We start from the raw sequence: 15739 nt of genomic DNA on the forward strand, positions 1-15739 counted from the left end.
ACTTACTTAGCTCAGTGAAGTAAGTAATGACATTAGCTGCAGTGAGCTCATTTGACTCGTGCGGGCGGGCGCACTGGCGCATCTCCTCTCTTCTTACGGCTGCCATTAATTACCACCCGGGGGACGGCCGTGAACTTTGATGCCCTTTTTAATGCTGCCCGGGATGCTTTCCCTGTCTGGAACGCTCAGGCGTCCTCACTGGTTGGACTGTCCCATCGATGTGCCAGCTGCGCATGAAGAAGACGGGCAGCGCAATGGCAGGGAGGAGGCAGGGGAGGGGGGGTCTGATGGGTGAAACCCACACCTTCCCCCCATTTAATGACTTTAGAATTGTATTCATGGAACCGTAGAATTATAGAGACCCCAAAGGCCGGTCTAAGGCTATTTTTAGGGAGGCATAATGCGATCCCTCCCGACAGATGGCCATCCTGCATCATAGACTTTAGCAGCGTCGTATAGAATTAGGGCTATAGTCTCATGAAATCCTAGAGTGGGAAGGGATTCCCAAAGGCCATCCAGTCCAACCCTTTTCTGCCATGAAGACACCATCTGATTTCTCCCAACAGATGGCCATCAAGCCATAGATTAGATAGATAGATCAATAGATAGATAGATAGATCAATAGATAGATAGATAGATCAATAGATAGATAGATAGATAGATCAATAGATAGATAGATCAATAGATAGATAGATAGATAGATCAATAGATAGATAGATAGATCAATAGATAGATAGATAGATCGATATATCAATAGATAGATAGATAGATAGATCAATAGATAGATAGATAGATCGATATATCAATAGATAGATAGATAGATCAATAGATCAATAGATAGATAGATAGATCAATAGATAGATAGATAGATAGATCAATAGATAGATAGACAGATAGATAGATCAATAGATAGATAGATAGATCAATAGATAGATAGATAGATCAATAGATAGATAGATAGATAGATAGATCAATAGATAGATAGATAGATAGATAGATAGATAGATAGGTCAATAGATAGATAGATAGATAGATAGATCAATAGATAGATAGATCGAGATATATATATATATATATATATATATATATATATATATATATATGCATGCTAAATAGATATATCATGGAATCACCATCTTGGAAGAGACCCCAAAGGGCCATTCAGTCCAACCCCCATTAACGAAGACACCATCCGATCCCTCCCGACAGATGGCCATCCAGCCATAGATAAGTTAGATAGATAGATATGTAATAAATAGATATATCATAGAATTACCAACTTGGAAGAGACCCTAAGGGCCATCCAGTCCAATCCCCTTCTGCTATTGCGGAAGACACCATCCGATCTCTCCCGACAGATGGCCATCCAGCCTCATAGGCTTTAGCAGGGTCGTACAGAAGTAGGGCTATAGTCTCATGTAATACTAGAGTTGGAAGGGATTCTCAAAGGCCATCCAGTCCAACCCTTTTCTGCCATGAAGACACCATCCGATCTCTCCCGACAGATGGCCATCCAGCCATAGATTAGATAGATAGATCAATAGATCAATAGATGATAGATAGAGATGTGATAAATAGATATATCATGGAATCACCATCTTGGAAGAGACTCCCATGGGCCATCCAGTCCAACTCGCTTTCTGCCATGAAAGAAGACACCATTCGATCCCTCCTGACAGATGGCCATCCAGCCATAGATAAGATGGATAGATCGATCAATAGATATGTACTAAATAGAAATATTACAGATTTACCAATTTGGAAGAGCCATCCAGTCCAACCCGCTTCTGACATTCAGGGAGACAACATCTGATCCCTCCCGACAGATGGCCAGCCATAAATAAGATGGATAGATCGATCAATAGATATGTTCTAAATAGAAATATTATAGAATTACCAATTTGGAAGGGCCATCCAGTCCAACCCGCTTCTGACATTCAGGAAGACACCATCCGATCCCTCCCGACAGATGGCCATCCAGCCATAGATAAGATAGAAAGATAGATATGTGCTAAATAGATATATCATAGAATCACAAGTTTGGAAGAGACCCCAAAGGGCCATTCAGTCCGAACCCTTATGCCATTAAGGAAGACATTAAGGAAGACATTCTGATATTCAGGAAGACACCATCCGATCCCTCCCGACAGATGGCCATCTCGCCATAGTTAAGATAGAGATGTAATAAATAGATATATCATAGAATTACCAATTTGGAAGAGACCCTAAGAGAAAGAATCCACTCCTCTCTTTAGGAGCTCTCCAAGGTGCTGAACCAAGGGAGGAGCTCTCCGGGGTGCTGAAAAGCATTTCGAGGAGACGGTTCTCAACCTTGGATGGAAAGCCGGAAGCGACTCAAGACCTTAGTGACACGGGCGATACACAAAAGCCGCCCATCGTTGTAACTCCACCTAGGTTCCTTCACTCACTTCATTAGGAAGGTTCATTAGGGTGCCGAAAAAAGCTTCCGGCGCTCCGAGAGTTCATTAAAGGAAATGGGCCGTTAATGGAGGAGGAAGCAATTTTGGGAGAGGGAGAGAAAGCTCCGTAATGGAGGGGAGGGAGAGATGCGAAAAGAAGTATTGTCAAGCAGAAGGACTAGAAGAAGGGTATGGAATAGTTCAGGGAGTAGACGGAACCACGTGAAGATGGAAGCAAAGCATGACCATCTATCGATCTATTCATCTAACCATGTATCCATGTAATCACACATCCATCTAACCATGTAGATTATCCATCTGGACATCTAAACATATATCCATCTAACCATGTATCCATGGATCTATTTAATCACGCATCCATATAACCACCCAGATTCCCCATCTAGACATCCAACCAGACGTCTAAACATATATCCATCTAATCATATATCCATGTACCTATCTAAACACACATCCATCTAACCACCTAGATTATCCACCTAGACATCCAACTAGCCATCTAAACACACATCCATCTAACCACCTCGATTCCCCATCTAGACATCCAACCAGACGTCTAAACATATATCCATCTAACCATGTATCCATGTATCTATCTAAACACGCATCCATCTAACCTCCCAGATTCCACATCCAGACATCCAACCTGCCATCTAAACATATACCCATCTAACCATGTATCCATGGATCTATTTAATCACACATCCATCTAACCACCTCGATTCCCCATCTAGACATCCAACCAGACGTCTAAACATATATCCATCTTACCATGTATCCATGTATCTATCTAAACACACATCCATCTAACCTCCCAGATTCCCCATCCAGACATCCAACCTGCCATCTAAACATATATCCATTTGACCATGTATCCATGGATCTATTGAATCACACATCCATATAACCACCTAGATTCCCCATCTAGACATCCAACCAGACGTCTAAACATATATCCATCTAATCATATATCCATGTACCTATCTAAACACACATCCATCTAACCACCTAGATTATCCATCTGGACATCCAAACAGGCATCTAAACATGTATCCATCTATGTATCCACAGATCTATCAAATGACGCATCCATCTAACCACCTAGATTTTCCATCTGGACATTATCCATCTAACCATGTATCCATGTATCCATCTAACACATCTATCTAACCGCCTAGATGCGGCCCTCCAAGGTCATTCACCTGGCCCCTGCCCTCAGTTTTATAATATAATATTTTTATATCAGTTTTAATAATATAATATATTGTATATACATATAATATTGATAATAATCTTATGTTATACAATATAATACTAATAGTAATACAATATAATAATATTAATTATATGTTATATATTACATATTATATAATAGTATAGTGGTATAGTTCAATATAGTAATATATAATGCTAATATTGTGTTATGCTAATAATATAATATATTGTATGTACATACAGCTGCTCTGAGTCCCCTTCGGGGTGAGAAGGGTGGGATATAAATGTAGTAAATAAATGCAGTAAATAAATAATTAATTTTAGACTTAGGCTCGGCCAAATTCTGACATGACTTGAAGGCACACAACAACAACAACAACAACAACAACAAGCCTAATTAACTTGACTATCTCATTGGCCGGTAGCAGGCCCACACTTTCCATTGAAATCCTAATAGGTTTATGTTGGTTAAAATTGTTTTCATTTTTAAATATTGTATTGTTATTTCATTGTTGTTGTTGTTGCACTACAAATAAGACCTGTGCAGTGTGCATAGGAATTTGTTTGTATTTTTTTTTCAAATGATAATTTGGCCCCTCAACAGTCTGAAGGACTGTGGACCGGCCCTTGGCTTTAAAAGTTTGGGGACCCCTGGCCTAGATTATCCATCTAGACATCCAACCAGATGTCTACATATATATCCATCTAACCATGTATCCATGGATCTATTTAATCACGCATCCATATAACCACCTAGATTCCCCATCTAGACATCCGCAGGGAGCTGGACAGGGGGAGTGTGTCCCTACTGGTTCTCTTCGACATCTCAGCGGCTTTCGATACCATCGACCATGGTATCCTTCTGGGGAGGCTCTCTGGGATGGGCCTTGGGGGTACTGCACTCCAGTGGCTCCAGTCCTTCCTGGAGGGTCGTTCCCAGTTGGTGAAGCTGGGGGACACCTGCTCGGACCCCTGGCCATTGACCTGTGGGGTCCCGCAAGGTTCTATTTTATCCCCCATGCTTTTTAACATCTACATGAAACCGCTGGGAGAGGTCATCCGGAGTTTTGGAGTACGGTGCCATCTCTACGCGGATGACACCCAACTCTACTACTCTTTTCCACCAAAATCCAAGGAAGCCCCTCGGATTCTGGACCAGTGCCTGGCCGCTGTGTTGGCCTGGATGAGGGTGAACAAACTGAGACTTGGGGGACGATGCCTGGCTTGACAGCAGTGTGTGTGAAAAAGACCTTGGAGTCCTTGTGGACAACAAGTTAAACATGAGCCAACAATGTGATGCGGCAGCTAAAAAAGCCAATGGGATTCTGTCCTGCATCAAGAGGGGAATAGCGTCTAGATCCAGGGAACTCCTGCTCCCCCTCTTTCTATTCTGCCTTGGTCAGACCACTTTACCTGGAATCACACTGTGTCCAATTCTGGGCACCACAGTTGAAGGGAGATGTTGACAAGCTGGAAAGCGTCCAGAGGAGGGCGACTAAAATGATTAAGGGTCTGAAGAACAAGCCCTATGAGGAGCGGCTTAAAGAGCTGGGCATGTTTAGCCTGCAGAAGAGAAGGCTGAGAGGAGACATGATGAGAGCCATGTACAAATACGTGAAGGGAAGTCAAAGGGAGGAGGGAGGGAGCTTGTTTTCTGCTGCCCTGCAGACTAGGACACAAGGGAACAAGGGCTTCAAACGACAGGAAAGGAAGGAGATTCCACCTGAACATCAGGAAGAACTTCCTCACTGTGAGAAGGGCTGTTCACCAGTGGAACTCTCTCCCCGGGGCCGTGGTGGAGGCTCCTTCCTTGGAGGCTTTTAAGCAGAGGCTGGATGGCCATCTGTCGGGGGTGCTTTGAATGCGATTTCCTGCTTCTTGGCAGAATGGGGTTGGACTGGATGGCCCATGTGGTCTCTTCCAACTCTACTATTCTATGATTCTATGATTCTATGATTCTATGACTTAATCCCGACAAGGCAGAGGTCCTCCAGGTCAGTCGAAAGTCCGATTGGGGTATTGGGTGGCCACCTGTGCTTGACGGGGTCGCACTCCCCCTGAAGGCGCAGGTCCGCAGCTTGGGGGTCCTCCTGGATTCGGGGCTGACACTTGAGGCTCAGGTGTCGGCCGTGGCCGGGAGGGCCTTTGCACAACTAAAACTTGTGCGCCAGCTGCGACCATACCTCGAGAAGTCTGATCTGACCAGGGTGGTCCATGCCTTAGTTACCTCTAGACTGGACTATTGCAATGCGCTCTACGTGGGGCTGCCTTTGAAGACGGCCCGGAAATTACAACTAGTACAGCGTTCGGCAGCCAGGCTTCTAACAGGAGCGAATTACAGGGCGCGTTCAACGCCTCTGTTTAAGGAGCTCCATTGGCTGCCATTTACTTTCCGGGCCCAATTCAAGGTGCAGGTTATCACCTACAAAGCCCTAAACGGTTTGGGACCCGCCTACCTTAGAGACCGCATCTCCCTCTATGAACCTGCACGATCTCTTTGCTCGTCGGGGGAGGCCCTCCTCTCGCTCCCACCACCCTCACAGTCGCGGTTGGTGGGGACGAGAGAGAGAGAGGGCCTTCTCCGTCGTGGCCCCCATCCCGGCTTTGGAGCTCACTCCCTAGAGAGATCAGGCAGGCCCCCACCCTCCTCTCCTTCCAGAAGAGCTTAAAAACCTGGCTCTTCCAAAAGGCCTTCGATGTTTAGTTGTTGCTGGATTGATCTATCTGTCCATTCCATAATAGTCCCATTGTTGTTGTCTTGCCATTTTATACCGCACTTTATTGTCCAACTGTGAAATTTCCTTTTCCCATTTCGTATCACTCTGCACTTTGCCTGGGATCTACAAATTAGTCTCCTGTTTTTAACACTGTATCCTGCTTGTTGATTTTAATGATTGTTTTTATTGATGTTGATGTTTTTTACTGGGATAATTGTTTTATTGCTTTGCTACTGCTTTGTTTGTTTTATCGGGCCTGGCCCCATGTAAGCTGCCCCGAGTCCCTTCGGGGAGATGGGGCGGGGTATAAAAATAAAGTTATTATTATTATTATTATTATTATTATTATTATTATTATTATTATTATTATTATTATCCAAACAGACGTCTAAACATATATCCATCTAATATATCCATCTAACCATGTATCCATATATCTATCTAAACACACATCCATCTAACCACCCCAATTCTCCATCTAGACATCCAACCAGACGTCTAAACATATATCCATCTAACCATGTATCCATGTATCTATCTAAACACACATCCATCTAACCTCCCAGATTCTCCATCCAGACATCCAACCTGCCATCTAAACATATACCCATCTAACCATGTATCCATGGATCTATTTAATCACGCATCAATCTAACCACCCAGATTCCCCATCTAGACATCCAACCAGATGTCTAAACATATATCCATCTAACCATGTATCCATGTACCTATCTAAACACACTTCCATCTAACCACCTAGATTATCCATCTGGACATCCAACCAGGCATCTAAACATATATCCATCCATAGATCTATCAAATCACGCATCCATCTAACCACCTAGATATCCATCTGGACATATATCCATCTAACCATGTATCCATGTATCCATCTCATCACACATCCATCTAACCACCTAGATTCTCCATCCAGACATCCAACCAGGCATCTAAACATATATCCATCTAACCATGTATCTATCTACACATCCATCCAACCGCCTAGATTATCCATCTAGACATCCAACCAGATGTCTAAACATATATCCATCTAACCATGTATCCATGGATCTATTTAATCACGCATCCATATAACCACCTAATTCCCCATCTAGACATCCAACCAGACGTCTAAACATATATGAATCTAATATATCCATCTAACCATGTATCCATGTATCTATCTACACATCCATATAACCACCATATAACTCCCCATTTCCAGAAAAAATATTACTCAGCAATCCCTGGGCGGAGTTACGAGCTCTGAGGCAGGGCTGAGCTTCTATCCCTGTCCTGCGGTGCCTGCCAGCCAGGATACAGGGGGCGGGGCTAGAGGAGGGGGCGGGGCCTCTTCCCAAGTGCCTGACAGGGATACCCCACCCCCATGTTCTAACAAGCACCCCAGGGGAGATAAACAGAGGCTCAGCCCTGTCTTGCGCTCTTGGAAGGAGGCCCCGCCCCCTTACCTAGCCCCACCCTCTAGTCCTAAAAGGCCTCTCAGGAGAGGTATAGAGGCTCAGCCCTGTCTCGGGCTCTTGGAAGGACGAGGGAAGCCGATGGCTATGGAACAGCACATGGCGCAGAAATATGTTCCTGATACACAAAGCCCTGCTTCTTCCTTTTTTCTCTCCCTTGTAGGCTTGCCGCAAAGTTGTTGGCGACGGTGAAATTCGTCTTTCCTTTCTCTCTCCCCTCCCCAAACACAGCAGCTGTTGGAAAATTTACAACGCACACTTCATAAAACCTAAGTGTTTCGCAGACAGCTGTTGGTAAACATTGCAAATTATTCTGTCTCATCCTTGGAACAAGAGCGCACACTTGTGCTGTCCGAGCACCACGAGACTCCCTCTCCTAGAGGAAGCAATAATCTCTCTGCAGGACTTCAACAATATGATGCAAGCATGGGAGTTGTGGTTTTCCAAGGTCTACCCATCTAACCATCCATCTAACCATCTAGCTATCCATCTATCTATCATCTAACTCAGTGGTTCTCAACCCCGGGGTCTTCCTAGATTTCTGGAAGTTGTAGTCCAAAAACATCTGGGTTGAGAACTACTGTATGGACATTCATTTCTCTATCTATCTATCTATCTATCTATCTATCTATCCAAACATCTAACCATCTACCCATCTAACCATCTACTTACCTACCTACAATCTATCCATCTAACCTCCCATCACTCACCATATCTATACATCCATCTAGCCATCTAGAATTCTATCCATCTAATCATGTAAGTATCTAAGCATCTATCTAACCATCCATCCCAGCATCTAACCATGGATCCTATATACCCACCTAGCCATATATCAATTATCTATCATCTAACCACACATTCATCTCTCCATCTATCTATCCATCCAACCATCCATCCATCTATCCGATCATCTAACCATGTATCTATCTATCTATCATCTAACTATCTATCATCTAACCATCTAACCACACATTCATCTCTCCATCTATCTATCCATCCATCCATCCATCCATCCATCCTCCAACCATCTAACCATGTATCTATCTATCTATCCATCTAACTATCTATCATCTAATTGTCTAACCACACATTCATCTCTCCATCTATCTATCCATCCATCCAACCATCCATCCATCCATCTATCCAACCATCTAACCATGTATCTATCTATCCATCTACCTATCTATCATCTAACCATCTAACCACACATTCATCTCTCCATCTATCTATCCATCCATCCATCTATCCAACCATCTAACAATGTATCTATCTAGCCATCTACTTATCTAACTATCTAACCACACATTCATCTCTCCATCTATCTATCCATCCATCCATCTATCCAACCATCTAACAATGTATCTATCTAGCCATCTACTTATCTAACTATCTAACCACACATTCATCTCTCCATCTATCTATCCATCCATCCATCCATCTATCCAACCATCTAACCATGTATCTATCCGTCTACCGATCTATCATCTAATCATACATTCATCTCTCCATCTATATGTCAATCTATCAATCTAGCATTCTCTCTCTCTCCATCCATCCATCCATCCATCCATCCATCCATGCAAGCATCAAACCATTCATCCATCTATCCATCCAACCAACCAACCGTCTATCAATTATCTACCCATCTAACCATACATTCATCTCTCCATTGATATATCCATTATCCATCTAGCATTGTATCCATCCATTCATCCATCCATCCATCTAATCAACCATCCATCCATCCTTCCATCTAACCATCTATCTACCTACCTACCTACCTATAATCTATTCATCTAACCATCTATATATCCACCCATCCATCCACCCATCCATCTAACCATATAAGCATCGAAGCATCTATCTAACCATTCATCCAAGCATCTAAGCATTCATCTAGCTATATAACCATCTAACTATCATCTATCCATCCATCTATCCATTCATGTAAGCATGTAAGCACCTAAACATCTATATAACCACCCATCCAAGCATCTAACCATTCATCCATCTATCTATCCAACCATCTAACTATCTATCCATCTATCTATTTATCATCTATCCATCTAACCATTCATCTCTCGTCATATTCCCATCCCTCCTCCCATTCCTCTAACCATGTAAGCACCTAAGCATCTATCTAACCACTCATCCAACCATCTAACCATGCATCCATCTATCCATCCTACTATCTATCCATCCATCCATCCATTCATCCATCCATCCATCCATCCATCCATCCTTCTCATTATTTATATATCCATCTAGCCATCTGGAATTCTCTCTGTCTATCCATCCATCCATGTAAGCATCTAAGCATCTATCTAACCATTCATCTATCTATCCATCCAATCATCTAACCATGTATCCATCCAACCATCTATCTATCTATCTATCTATCCATCACTTTCCTTCTATAACCATCTGGAATTCTATCTATCTGTCTGTCCATCCATCCAACTATCCAACCAAGCAGTTAACAATTCAGCTCTCTATCACCCAACCATCTAACCATGCATCCATCTATCCTTCCTACTATCCATTCATCCATCTTCTTATTTATATATCCATCTATCCATCTGAAGTTCTCTGTCTATCCATCCAACCATCTATCCATCCATCCATCCATCCATCCATCCAAGCAAGCATGTAAGCATCTAAGCATCTATCTAACCACTCATCCAAGTATCTAACCATCCATCTATCCATCCAACCATCTAACCATGTATCCACCCAACCATCTATCTATCCATCCATCACTCACCATCTATACATTCATCTAGCGATCTGGAATTCTTTCTGTCTGTCCATCCAACTATCTAAGCATCTATCTAATCACCCATCCAAGCATCTAACCATCCATCTATCTATCCAAGTATCCATCCAACCATCTATCTATCTATCCATCCCTCATCTAGCCATCTGGAATTCTATCAATCTGTCTGACTATCCATCCAACCAACTATCTAAACATCTAAGCATCTATCTATCCACCCATCCATCTATCCATCCATCCATCTGTCTATCCATCCATCCATCCATCAATCTATCTATCCATCCAACCAATCATCTAATCATGTATCCATCCAACCATCTATCTATCCATCCATCATTCAACATCTATACATTCATCTAACCATCTGGAATTCTATCTGTCTGTGCATCCATCCATCCATCCAACTAAGCATCTACGCATCTATCTATCCACCCATCCATCTATCCATCCATCCATCCATCCATCCATGAAAGCATCTAAGCATCTATCTAACCACCCATCCAAGCATCTAACCACCCATCTATCTATCCATCCAACCAACCATCTAACCATCTATCTATCCACCCATCCATCTATCCATCCATCCATCCATCCATCCATCCATCCATCCATCCATCCATGAAAGCATCTAAGCATCTATCTAACCACCCATCCAAGCATCTAACCACCCATCTATCTATCCATCCAACCAACCATCTAACCATGTATCCATCCAACCATCTATCTATCCATCAATCAATCAATCACTCACTCACCTTCTATACATTCATCTAGCCATCTGGAATTCTATCTGTCTGTCCATCCTTCCAACTAAGCATCTAAGCATCTGTCTAACCACCCATCCAACCATCCATCTATCTATCCATCCAACCAATCATCTAATCATGTATCCATCCAACCATCTATCTATCCATCCATCATTCAACATCTATACATTCATCTAACTATCTGGAATTCTATCTATCTGTCCATCCATCCATCCAACCAACTATCTAAACATCTAAGCATCTATCTACCCATACATCTATCCAACCATCCATCCAAGCATCTAACCACCCATCCATCTATCCATCCATCCATCCATCCATCCATCCATCAATCCATCCATCCATCCATGTAAGCACCTAAGCATCTATCTAACCACCCATCCAAGCATCTAACCACCCATCTATCTATCCATCCAACCATCTTACCATGTATCCATCCAACCATCCATCTATCTATCTATCTATCTATCTATCTATCTATCTATCTATCTATCCATCAATCACTCACCTTCTATACATTCATCTAGCCATCTGGAATTCTATCTGTCTGTCCATCCATCCAACCAACTATCTAAACATCTAAGCATCTAACCACCCATCCATCTATCCAACCACCCATCCAAGCATCTAACCACCCATCTATCTATCCATCCAACCATCTATCTATCTATCCATCAATCACTCACCTTCTATACATTCATCTAGCCATCTGGAATTCTATCTATCTGTCTGTCCCTCCAACCATCTATCCAAGCATCTAACCATTCATCTCTCTATCTTTCTTCCGCAGTCCACCTTCCATGTTTTCTGGTTCCACTTTTGTAGAGGCCTAGAAAACTCAACATTACATAACCTATTGGAGATGAAACAACATGAACGTGGGGCGGGTGAGGGGGGGAGAGAACGGAGATCTCCTTTTGCTGTGCTTGAAAACCTGTGAAGAACAATCAGCGCAACCAAAATATATCTGGAGGTGCTTGGCTCCATCTGCTCTGGCAACTGGTGCGGTCACGTTGACCTGAAGCACCAAAGACTCAAGATGGAGTGTGAAGATTTCGCGGTCGAAAACACACTTCCCGAGATGAAAACACTTGCAGGAATCTCAAATCAAGAAAAAGAAACAACCCAACAAATCATAGGATCCTAGAGTTGGGAGAGACTCCAAAGGCCATCCAGTCCAGCCCCCCCCTTTGCCAGGAAGGAAAACACAGTCAAAACCCTCCCGACAGATGGCCACACAACCTCATAGACATTAGCAGGGGAGAAATAGAGCTTTAGGATCATAGAATGATAAAGTTGGAAGGGATCCCCAAAGGCCATATAGATAATATAACATAAAAAATATAATATAATATAATAATATATAATAACATATCCATAATATAATACATTATTGTATTATTAATATATTATTATATATTATTGTAATATATAGTATGTTATACAACACATTATTGTATTATTATTATATATTATATTATTATACAATATTTATTCTATTATTAATATGTTATTATATATATATATATAATATAATATAATATAATATAATATAATATAATATAATATAATATGATATAATTATTTTATTATGACACAGTAAACAAGATAGCTATGCCGGATTTCGTTTCACAAAATCACAAGTCGAACACTTCGGAAGATGCGTGGAGATCCCAGTAGGGTGGCCTTTTGCAGTTGACAGATCGTGATTTTGCCAATGTGTATTGTTTCCAAATGCTGGCTGAGATCTTTTGGCACGGCAACCAGTGTGCCCATCACCACCGGGACCACCTGCACTGGTTTCTGCCAGAGTCTTTGAAGTTCAATCATTTTCCAATACTTTTGCAGGTTTGTGATCCCACCAGTTCTTTGCTGCTGGGAGGTGGTACTTGAGGCATAAGTTCCGATGAATCATTTGGGCCACGTAGTTGTGCCTCTGTTTGTAGTCTGTCTGTGAGATTTTCTTACAGCAACTGAGGAGATGATCCATGGTTTCGTCAGTTTCCTTGCACAGTCTGCATTTTGGGTCATCAGCTGATTTTTCGATCTTGGCCTGAATTGCCTTTGTCCTGATGTCTTGCTCCTGGGCTGCAAGGATCAGGCCTTCTGTCTCCTTCTTCAGGGTCCCATTCGTGAGCCAGAGCCAGGTCTTCTCCTTATCAGCTTTTCCTTCAATTTTGTCAAGGAACTTTCCATGCAATATTTTGTTGTGCCAGCGGTCAGCTCTAGTTTGTAGTGCGGTTTTCTTGTACTGATTCTGCTCTAGTTTGTAGTGCGGTTTTCTTGTACTGGTTTTGTATCTGCTGTGCTTTGAGGAGTTTCTGATGTTTGACTTCAATCAAAGCAGGTTCTTCACTTTGCTTGACATCTTCTGCCAGGGCATGTTCTTCTTCTTTGACTGCTTGTTTGACTTGTAAGAGTCCTCTGCCCCCTGATCTTCTAGGCAGATATAGCCGGTCAACATCACTGCGAGGGTGCAGTTAGTGATGAATGGTCATGAGTTTTCTTGTTTTTCTGTCCAAATTGTCCAGTTCCGCCTGTGTCCAGTTTATGATGCCAGCAGTATATCTTATGACAGGTATGGCCCAGGTGTTTATGGCCTTGATAGTGTTGCCTCCATTGAGCTTGCTTTTGAAAATTTTCTGACCCTTTGTGTGTATTCTTTGTTGACCACAGTCTTCACATGTTCATGCTTGATGTTGTCCAGCTGTAATATGCCCAGATATTTATAGGCCTCTGGCTGGTGACACTTTATTGTTTGGTCATTGGGCATATTTATGCCCTCACTTTCAATGATTTTTCCCTTCTTCAATGCCACTGTCAAGCATTTGTCCAAGCCAAACTCCATGCTGATATCAGTGCTAAAAATTGGGACAGTGTTAGTCAGAGACTGGATTTCAGTTTCTGTTTTCCCATACAGCTTCAGGTCATCCATCTACATCAGATGCGAAATTTTGTAAGATTTCTTAGATGTTTGATAGCCGAGATTTGTTTTTTGTAAGATTGTTGACAGAGGGATCATGGCAATAATGAAAAGCAGAGGGGACAATGAGCCTCCCTGGAAAATTCCTCTTCTGATGTAGACAAGTCCATAGCTTTCATTTCCAACAAACAGTTCAGTTTTCCAGTGCTCCATCATGTTTTCAATGAAGGTGCCAACGTTTTAACTAATCCCGATGGCGTCCAGGCACTTGATGATCCAGCTGTGTGGGAGTGAGTCAAAGGCCATTTTGTAGTCAATCCACGTCATGTGAAGATTAGCTTTTCGGCTCTTACAGTTCTCCAGAATCTTTTTGTCAATCAATAACTGGTCTTTTGTGCCCCTGCTTTTCCATTTGTTGCCTTTCTGTTCATCTGGCAAGATGTTTTTTTCTTCAAGATAGTCTTGAATTCTGTCAGCTATGATGCCAGTCAGTAGTTTAAACATAGTGGGCAGACACGTTATTGGCCTGTAGTTTCCTGCTGCTGCTTCTTTTGCTGGATCGTTTTGTATCAGGTATGTTTTTCCATTTGTTAGCCATTCACTGATCCTTTCTGCATCATCATCATCATTATTATTATTACTAGCTGTGCCCTGCCACGCGTTGCTGTGGCCAATTGGGATTGCACTGAATAGCCTAGCTGTTTCATCCAAGAGTACTGAAGGAACTAGCGGAAGTTATTTCAGAACCACTGGCAATCATATTTGAGAGTTCTTGGAGAACGGGAGAAGTCCCGGAAGATTGGAGGAGGGCGAATGTGGTCCCTATTTATCTTCAAGAAGGGGAAGAAGAACGACCCAAACAATTACCGTCCGGTCAGCCTCACATCAATACCAGGCAAGATTCTGGAAAAGATCATTAAGGAAGTGGTCTGCGAACACTTAGAAACAAATGCAGTCATTGCTAATAGTCAACACGGATTTACCAAAAACAAGTCATGCCAGACTCATCTGATCTCTTTTTTCGATAGAGTTACGAGTTGGGTCGATACAGGGAATGCTGTGGATGTCGCGTACCTGGATTTCAGTAAGGCCTTCGACAAAGTCCCCCACGACCTTCTGGCAAGGAAACTAGTCAAATGTGGGCTAGACAAAACTACGGTGAGGTGGATCTGGAATTGGCTAAGCGAACGAACCCAAAGGGTGCTCACCGATGCGTTGTCTTCATCATGGAAAGAAGTGACAAGTGGAGTGCCACAAGCAGGGCTCCGTCCTGGGCCCGGTTCTGTTCAACATCTTTATGAACGACTTAGACGAAGGGTTAGAAGGCACGATCATCAAGTTTGCAGACGACACAAAACTGGGAGGGAGAGCCAACACTCCAGAAGACAGGAGCAGAATTCAAAAGGATCTTGACAGACT

Source organism: Anolis carolinensis, unplaced genomic scaffold (genome assembly GCF_035594765.1).
Source record: "Anolis carolinensis isolate JA03-04 unplaced genomic scaffold, rAnoCar3.1.pri scaffold_7, whole genome shotgun sequence".
In the NCBI taxonomy this organism is placed as follows: Eukaryota; Metazoa; Chordata; class Lepidosauria; order Squamata; family Dactyloidae; genus Anolis; species Anolis carolinensis.